Below are 10000 nucleotides of genomic sequence, written 5' to 3'. Positions count from 1 at the left end.
GGGCACAATTCCCCAAACACCGGTCCGATAATACGCGCGCATATCCCCAAACACCGGTCCGATAATACGCGCGCATATCCCCAAACACCGGCCCGATAAAACGCGCACAATTCCCCAAACACCGGCCCGGATTTCAGCCACTAGTGGCGGGCACAAGTCCCCAAACACTAGCCAAGTTCTCAGCCACTAGTGGCGGGCACAATTCCCCAAACACCGGTCCGATAATACGCGCGCATATCCCCAAACACCGGCCCGATAATACGCGCGCAATTCCCCAAACACCGGCCCGGATTTCAGCCACTAGTGGCGGGCACAAGTCCCCAAACACTAGCCAAGTTCTCAGCCACTAGTGGCGGGCACAATTCCCCAAACACCGGTCCGATAATACGCGCGCATATCCCCAAACACCGGCCCGATAATACGCGCACAATTCCCCAAACACCGGCGCAGATTTCAGCCACTATTGGCGGGCACAAGTCCCCCAACACTAGCCCGGGATTCAGCCACTAGTGGCGGGCACAAGTCCCCAAACACCGGTCCGATAATACGCGCGCATATCCCCAAACACCGGCCCGATAATACGCGCGCATATCCCCAAACACCGGCCCGATAATACGCGCACAATTCCCCAAACACCGGCCCGGATTTCAGCCACTAGTGGCGGGCACAAGTCCCCAAACACTAGCCAAGTTCTCAGCCACTAGTGGCGGGCACAATTCCCCAAACACCGGTCCGATAATACGCGCGCATATCCCCAAACACCGGCCCGATAATACGCGCACAATTCCCCAAACACCGGCGCGGATTTCAGCCACTAGTGGCGGGCACAAGTCCCCAAACACTAGCCAAGTTCTCAGCCACTAGTGGCGGGCACGATTCCCCAAACACCGGTCCGATAATACGCGCGCATATCCCCAAACACCGGCCCGATAATACGCGCACAATTCCCCAAACACCGGCGCGGATTTCAGCCACTATTGGCGGGCACAAGTCCCCCAACACTAGCCCGGGATTCAGCCACTAGTGGCGGGCACGATTCCCCAAACACCGGTCCGATAATACGCGCGCATATCCCCAAACACCGGCCCGATAATACGCGCACAATTCCCCAAACACCGGCCCGGATTTCAGCCACTAGTGGCGGGCACAAGTCCCCAAACACTAGCCAAGTTCTCAGCCACTAGTGGCGGGCACAATTCCCCAAACACCGGTCCGATAATACGCGCGCATATCCCCAAACACCGGCCCGATAATACGCGCACAATTCCCCAAACACCGGCGCGGATTTCAGCCACTATTGGCGGGCACAAGTCCCCCAACACTAGCCCGGGATTCAGCCACTATTGGCGGGCACAAGTCCCCCAACACTAGCCCGGGATTCAGCCACTAGTGGCGGGCACGATTCCCCAAACACCGGTCCGATAATACGCGCGCATATCCCCAAACACCGGCCCGATAAAACGCGCACAATTCCCCAAACACCGGCCCGGATTTCAGCCACTAGTGGCGGGCACAAGTCCCCAAACACTAGCCAAGTTCTCAGCCACTAGTGGCGGGCACAATTCCCCAAACACCGGTCCGATAATACGCGCGCATATCCCCAAACACCGGCCCGATAATACGCGCACAATTCCCCAAACACCGGCGCGGATTTCAGCCACTAGTGGCGGGCACAAGTCCCCAAACACTAGCCAAGTTCTCAGCCACTAGTGGCGGGCACGATTCCCCAAACACCGGTCCGATAATACGCGCGCATATCCCCAAACACCGGCCCGATAATACGCGCACAATTCCCCAAACACCGGCGCGGATTTCAGCCACTATTGGCGGGCACAAGTCCCTCAACACTAGCCCGGATTTCAGCCACTATTGGAGGGCACAAGTCCCCCAACACTAGCCCAGTTCTCAGCCACTAGTGGCGGGCACAATTCCCCAAACACCGGTCCGATAATACGCGCGCATATCCCCAAACACCGGCCCGATAATACGCGCACAATTCCCCAAACACCGGCGCGGATTTCAGCCACTATTGGCGGGCACAAGTCCCCCAACACTAGCCCGGGATTCAGCCACTAGTGGCGGGCACGATTCCCCAAACACCGGTCCGATAATACGCGCGCATATCCCCAAACACCGGCCCGATAATACGCGCACAATTCCCCAAACACCGGCGCGGATTTCAGCCACTATTGGCGGGCACAAGTCCCCCAACACTAGCCCGGGATTCAGCCACTAGTGGCGGGCACGATTCCCCAAACACCGGTCCGATAATACGCGCGCATATCCCCAAACACCGGCCCGATAATACGCGCGCATATCCCCAAACACCGGCCCGATAATACGCGCACAATTCCCCAAACACCGGCGCGGATTTCAGCCACTATTGGCGGGCACAAGTCCCCCAACACTAGCCCGGGATTCAGCCACTAGTGGCGGGCACGATTCCCCAAACACCGGTCCGATAATACGCGCGCATATCCCCAAACACCGGCCCGATAATACGCGCACAATTCCCCAAACACCGGCGCGGATTTCAGCCACTATTGGCGGGCACAAGTCCCCCAACACTAGCCCGGGATTCAGCCACTAGTGGCGGGCACGATTCCCCAAACACCGGCCCGATAATACGCGCACAATTCCCCAAACACCGGCGCGGATTTCAGCCACTAGTGGCGGGCACAAGTCCCCCAACACTAGCCAAGTTCTCAGCCACTATTGGCGGGCACAAGTCCCCCAACACTAGCCCGGGATTCAGCCACTAGTGGCGGGCACGATTCCCCAAACACCGGTCCGATAATACGCGCGCATATCCCCAAACACCGGCCCGATAATACGCGCACAATTCCCCAAACACCGGCCCGGATTTCAGCCACTAGTGGCGGGCACAAGTCCCCAAACACTAGCCAAGTTCTCAGCCACTAGTGGCGGGCACAATTCCCCAAACACCGGTCCGATAATACGCGCGCATATCCCCAAACACCGGCCCGATAATACGCGCACAATTCCCCAAACACCGGCGCGGATTTCAGCCACTATTGGCGGGCACAAGTCCCCCAACACTAGCCCGGGATTCAGCCACTAGTGGCGGGCACGATTCCCCAAACACCGGTCCGATAATACGCGCGCATATCCCCAAACACCGGCCCGATAATACGCGCACAATTCCCCAAACACCGGCGCGGATTTCAGCCACTATTGGCGGGCACAAGTCCCCCAACACTAGCCCGGGATTCAGCCACTAGTGGCGGGCACGATTCCCCAAACACCGGTCCGATAATACGCGCGCATATCCCCAAACACCGGCCCGATAATACGCGCGCATATCCCCAAACACCGGCCCGATAATACGCGCACAATTCCCCAAACACCGGCCCGGATTTCAGCCACTAGTGGCGGGCACAAGTCCCCCAACACTAGCCCAGTTCTCAGCCACTAGTGGCGGGCACAATTCCCCAAACACCGGTCCGATAATACGCGCGCATATCCCCAAACACCGGCCCGATAATACGCGCACAATTCCCCAAACACCGGCGCGGATTTCAGCCACTATTGGCGGGCACAAGTCCCCCAACACTAGCCCGGGATTCAGCCACTAGTGGCGGGCACGATTCCCCAAACACCGGTCCGATAATACGCGCGCATATCCCCAAACACCGGCCCGATAATACGCGCACAATTCCCCAAACACCGGCGCGGATTTCAGCCACTAGTGGCGGGCACAAGTCCCCCAACACTAGCCCGGGATTCAGCCACTAGTGGCGGGCACAATTCCCCAAACACCGGTCCGATAATACGCGCGCATATCCCCAAACACCGGCCCGATAATACGCGCACAATTCCCCAAACACCGGCGCGGATTTCAGCCACTATTGGCGGGCACAAGTCCCCCAACACTAGCCCGGGATTCAGCCACTAGTGGCGGGCACGATTCCCCAAACACCGGTCCGATAATACGCGCGCATATCCCCAAACACCGGCCCGATAATACGCGCACAATTCCCCAAACACCGGCGCGGATTTCAGCCACTATTGGCGGGCACAAGTCCCCCAACACTAGCCCGGGATTCAGCCACTAGTGGCGGGCACGATTCCCCAAACACCGGTCCGATAATACGCGCGCATATCCCCAAACACCGGCCCGATAATACGCGCGCATATCCCCAAACACCGGCCCGATAATACGCGCACAATTCCCCAAACACCGGCCCGGATTTCAGCCACTAGTGGCGGGCACAAGTCCCCCAACACTAGCCCAGTTCTCAGCCACTAGTGGCGGGCACAATTCCCCAAACACCGGTCCGATAATACGCGCGCATATCCCCAAACACCGGCCCGATAATACGCGCACAATTCCCCAAACACCGGCGCGGATTTCAGCCACTATTGGCGGGCACAAGTCCCCCAACACTAGCCCGGGATTCAGCCACTAGTGGCGGGCACGATTCCCCAAACACCGGTCCGATAATACGCGCGCATATCCCCAAACACCGGCCCGATAATACGCGCACAATTCCCCAAACACCGGCGCGGATTTCAGCCACTATTGGCGGGCACAAGTCCCCCAACACTAGCCCGGGATTCAGCCACTAGTGGCGGGCACGATTCCCCAAACACCGGCCCGATAATACGCGCACAATTCCCCAAACACCGGCGCGGATTTCAGCCACTAGTGGCGGGCACAAGTCCCCCAACACTAGCCAAGTTCTCAGCCACTATTGGCGGGCACAAGTCCCCCAACACTAGCCCGGGATTCAGCCACTAGTGGCGGGCACGATTCCCCAAACACCGGTCCGATAATACGCGCGCATATCCCCAAACACCGGCCCGATAATACGCGCACAATTCCCCAAACACCGGCCCGGATTTCAGCCACTAGTGGCGGGCACAAGTCCCCAAACACTAGCCAAGTTCTCAGCCACTAGTGGCGGGCACAAATCCCCAAACACCGGTCCGATAATACGCGCGCATATCCCCAAACACCGGCCCGATAATACGCGCACAATTCCCCAAACACCGGCGCGGATTTCAGCCACTATTGGCGGGCACAAGTCCCCCAACACTAGCCCGGGATTCAGCCACTAGTGGCGGGCACGATTCCCCAAACACCGGTCCGATAATACGCGCGCATATCCCCAAACACCGGCCCGATAATACGCGCACAATTCCCCAAACACCGGCCCGGATTTCAGCCACTAGTGGCGGGCACAAGTCCCCAAACACTAGCCAAGTTCTCAACCTTCAGCTGAGTATATGGCCTCCGAAAGGCCCATACATTCAGACGGGTCCATGTATTTTCAGCGACAGCCGCAGTACCGCCAAAATCCATGCAGCGGCGCTGGATTTATGGCCTCCGAAAGGCCCATTCATTCAGACGGGTCCATGTATTTTCAGCGACAGCCGCAGTACCGCCAAAATCCATGCAGAGGCGCTGAGTTTATGGCCTCCGAAAGGCCCATTCATTCAGACGGGTCCATGTATTTTCAGCGACAGCAGCAGTACCGCCAAAATCCATGCAGCGGCGCTGTATTTATGGCCTCCGAAAGGCCCATTCATTACCAACGGGGCTGCAGTAGCATCCCGCGGCCACGCAGGGGCAGATATTGTGAGGGAATTACATGGTAGTGGACGGAGCGCCCATGCATTTCCAATGGGAGTGCAGTACCTCAAAAATCCGCTCCAAGCCACCGAACTTGAGGGCCCGACGTTCCCTCAACACTAGCCCAGTGCAATCGACATTTCGTTCTGTGTACATTGTTACACAGAATGACAATACAAGGGAATTATTATTATTATTATTATTATTATTATGTATTCAGCCACTAGTGGCGGGCACAATACCCCAAACACTGGCCCGGCGCTGGCTGAGTTTATGGCCTCCGAAAGGCCCATACATTCAGACGGGTCCATGTATTTTCAGTTTTCCGTAGCAGGTGTGATTGTTTGTTTAATTAGGTAGTTTGTGTTGGTGACGGTGTTCCTAACTGTGGTGGCTTGTTTGTAGAATGTGGGGCCCTGCGTTTGTGTTATGTTGATTTCTGGTAATTTACTTTTTACTAAGTAGTCTTTCAGGTTTTTGTTTCTTTTAAAGGCTGAGATGATTTTGTAATCTTGGATTATGCTTGTGTTCTGTAGTGTCTGATTTATATTTTGTCCATTCATTCAGACGGGTCCATGTATTTTCAGCGACAGCCGCAGTACCGCCAAAATCCATGCAGCGGCGCTGAGTTTATGGCCTCCGAAAGGCCCATTCATTCAGACGGGTCCATGTATTTTCAGCGACAGCCGCAGTACCGCCAAAATCCATGCAGCGGCGCTGGGTTTATGGAATCCGAAAGGCCCATTCATTCAGACGGGTCCATGTATTTTCAACGACAGCCGCAGTACCGCCAAAATCCATGCAGCGGCGCTGGATTTATGGCCTCCGAAAGGCCCATTCATTCAGACGGGTCCATGTATTTTCAGCGACAGCCGCAGTACCGCCAAAATCCATGCAGAGGCGCTGAGTTTATGGCCTCCGAAAGGCCCATTCATTCAGACGGGTCCATGTATTTTCAGCGACAGCAGCAGTACCGCCAAAATCCATGCAGCGGCGCTGTATTTATGGCCTCCGAAAGGCCCATTCATTACCAACGGGGCTGCAGTAGCATCCCGCGGCCACGCAGGGGCAGATATTGTGAGGGAATTACATGGTAGTGGACGGAGCGCCCATGCATTTCCAATGGGAGTGCAGTACCTCAAAAATCCGCTCCAAGCCACCGAACTTGAGGGCCCGACGTTCCCTCAACACTAGCCCAGTGCAATCGACATTTCGTTCTGTGTACATTGTTACACAGAATGACAATACAAGGGAATTATTATTATTATTATTATTATTATTATGTATTCAGCCACTAGTGGCGGGCACAATACCCCAAACACTGGCCCGGCGCTGGCTGAGTTTATGGCCTCCGAAAGGCCCATACATTCAGACGGGTCCATGTATTTTCAGTTTTCCGTAGCAGGTGTGATTGTTTGTTTAATTAGGTAGTTTGTGTTGGTGACGGTGTTCCTAACTGTGGTGGCTTGTTTGTAGAATGTGGGGCCCTGCGTTTGTGTTATGTTGATTTCTGGTAATTTACTTTTTACTAAGTAGTCTTTCAGGTTTTTGTTTCTTTTAAAGGCTGAGATGATTTTGTAATCTTGGATTATGCTTGTGTTCTGTAGTGTCTGATTTATATTTTGTCCATTCATTCAGACGGGTCCATGTATTTTCAGCGACAGCCGCAGTACCGCCAAAATCCATGCAGCGGCGCTGAATTTATGGCCTCCGAAAGGCCCATTCATTCAGACGGGTCCATGTATTTTCAGCGACAGCCGCAGTACCGCCAAAATCCATGCAGAGGCGCTGAGTTTATGGCCTCCGAAAGGCCCATTCATTCAGACGGGTCCATGTATTTTCAGCGACAGCAGCAGTACCGCCAAAATCCATGCAGCGGCGCTGTATTTATGGCCTCCGAAAGGCCCATTCATTACCAACGGGGCTGCAGTAGCATCCCGCGGCCACGCAGGGGCAGATATTGTGAGGGAATTACATGGTAGTGGACGGAGCGCCCATGCATTTCCAATGGGAGTGCAGTACCTCAAAAATCCGCTCCAAGCCACCGAACTTGAGGGCCCGACGTTCCCTCAACACTAGCCCAGTGCAATCGACATTTCGTTCTGTGTACATTGTTACACAGAATGACAATACAAGGGAATTATTATTATTATTATTATTATTATGTATTCAGCCACTAGTGGCGGGCACAATACCCCAAACACTGGCCCGGCGCTGGCTGAGTTTATGGCCTCTGAAAGGCCCATACATTCAGACGGGTCCATGTATTTTCAGTTTTCCGTAGCAGGTGTGATTGTTTGTTTAATTAGGTAGTTTGTGTTGGTGACGGTGTTCCTAACTGTGGTGGCTTGTTTGTAGAATGTGGGGCCCTGCGTTTGTGTTATGTTGATTTCTGGTAATTTACTTTTTACTAAGTAGTCTTTCAGGTTTTTGTTTCTTTAAAGGCTGAGATGATTTTGTAATCTTGGATTATGCTTGTGTTCTGTAGTGTCTGATTTATATTTTGTCCATTCATTCAGACGGGTCCATGTATTTTCAGCGACAGCCGCAGTACCGCCAAAATCCATGCAGCGGCGCTGGATTTATGGCCTCCGAAAGGCCCATTCATTCAGACGGGTCCATGTATTTTCAGCGACAGCCGCAGTACCGCCAAAATCCATGCAGAGGCGCTGAGTTTATGGCCTCCGAAAGGCCCATTCATTCAGACGGGTCCATGTATTTTCAGCGACAGCAGCAGTACCGCCAAAATCCATGCAGCGGCGCTGTATTTATGGCCTCCGAAAGGCCCATTCATTACCAACGGGGCTGCAGTAGCATCCCGCGGCCACGCAGGGGCAGATATTGTGAGGGAATTACATGGTAGTGGACGGAGCGCCCATGCATTTCCAATGGGAGTGCAGTACCTCAAAAATCCGCTCCAAGCCACCGAACTTGAGGGCCCGACGTTCCCTCAACACTAGCCCAGTGCAATCGACATTTCGTTCTGTGTACATTGTTACACAGAATGACAATACAAGGGAATTATTATTATTATTATTATTATTATGTATTCAGCCACTAGTGGCGGGCACAATACCCCAAACACTGGCCCGGCGCTGGCTGAGTTTATGGCCTCTGAAAGGCCCATACATTCAGACGGGTCCATGTATTTTCAGTTTTCCGTAGCAGGTGTGATTGTTTGTTTAATTAGGTAGTTTGTGTTGGTGACGGTGTTCCTAACTGTGGTGGCTTGTTTGTAGAATGTGGGGCCCTGCGTTTTGTGTTATGTTGATTTCTGGTAATTTACTTTTTACTAAGTAGTCTTTCAGGTTTTTGTTTCTTTTAAAGGCTGAGATGATTTTGTAATCTTGGATTATGCTTGTGTTCTGTAGTGTCTGATTTATATTTTGTCCATTCATTCAGACGGGTCCATGTATTTTCAGCGACAGCCGCAGTACCGCCAAAATCCATGCAGCGGCGCTGGATTTATGGCCTCCGAAAGGCCCATTCATTCAGACGGGTCCATGTATTTTCAGCGACAGCCGCAGTACCGCCAAAATCCATGCAGAGGCGCTGAGTTTATGGCCTCCGAAAGGCCCATTCATTCAGACGGGTCCATGTATTTTCAGCGACAGCAGCAGTACCGCCAAAATCCATGCAGCGGCGCTGTATTTATGGCCTCCGAAAGGCCCATTCATTACCAACGGGGCTGCAGTAGCATCCCGCGGCCACGCAGGGGCAGATATTGTGAGGGAATTACATGGTAGTGGACGGAGCGCCCATGCATTTCCAATGGGAGTGCAGTACCTCAAAAATCCGCTAGAGGGCCCCGAACTTGAGGGCCCGGCGTTCCCTCAAGTGCCGATTTTATACCCCCTTCTCCAGCCGACAGCCAGAATTATATTAGGGACTCGCAATTTTGAGAGGTGAGCACCAGGGCTAATCAGCGGCCACCCGTGACCATTGAGTCCGACAGAGCAGAGGCTAGGGGCGGCCTCGCATCTCGCAATTACCGAGGGAAGATGCCGGTTCTCGAAAAATTTCTAAGTTTTTCAAATTTTAAAGTATTGAAGTATTTAGGGCGCTTCCCGCGGCCCTGGCTTTTGCATGTACCCCTCTAAGCTCCGGTTCTCGAAAAATGTCTAAGTTTTTCAAACTTTAAAGTATTGAAGCCGGACTTCCGCGGAGGCTGACAGGGGGCCTCCATCGAAGCACCCTTCACCCCCGGGTGAGCCGGCGTCGGCCCACGGGCCTGCCGGTTCCCCAACTGAGCGATTGGCACACGAGACCCGCCTCGGAGGGCCCACGTCGGCCGGCGCAAGCCGGTGTTCGGGCGTGCGGCTCCTCCGGCTTTGCGGGTCAAGCTCCAGCGCCGAGGATACTAGGCAAACGTTGGGCCCCCCCGAGCCGAGTGGATACCCGCCT

This window comes from Urocampus carinirostris, unplaced genomic scaffold (assembly GCF_059441175.1).
Source record: "Urocampus carinirostris isolate Australia breed hairy pipefish unplaced genomic scaffold, RoL_Ucar_1.0 HiC_scaffold_51, whole genome shotgun sequence".
Classification (NCBI taxonomy): Eukaryota; Metazoa; Chordata; class Actinopteri; order Syngnathiformes; family Syngnathidae; genus Urocampus; species Urocampus carinirostris.
Note: the sequence above shows the minus strand (reverse complement) of the source record.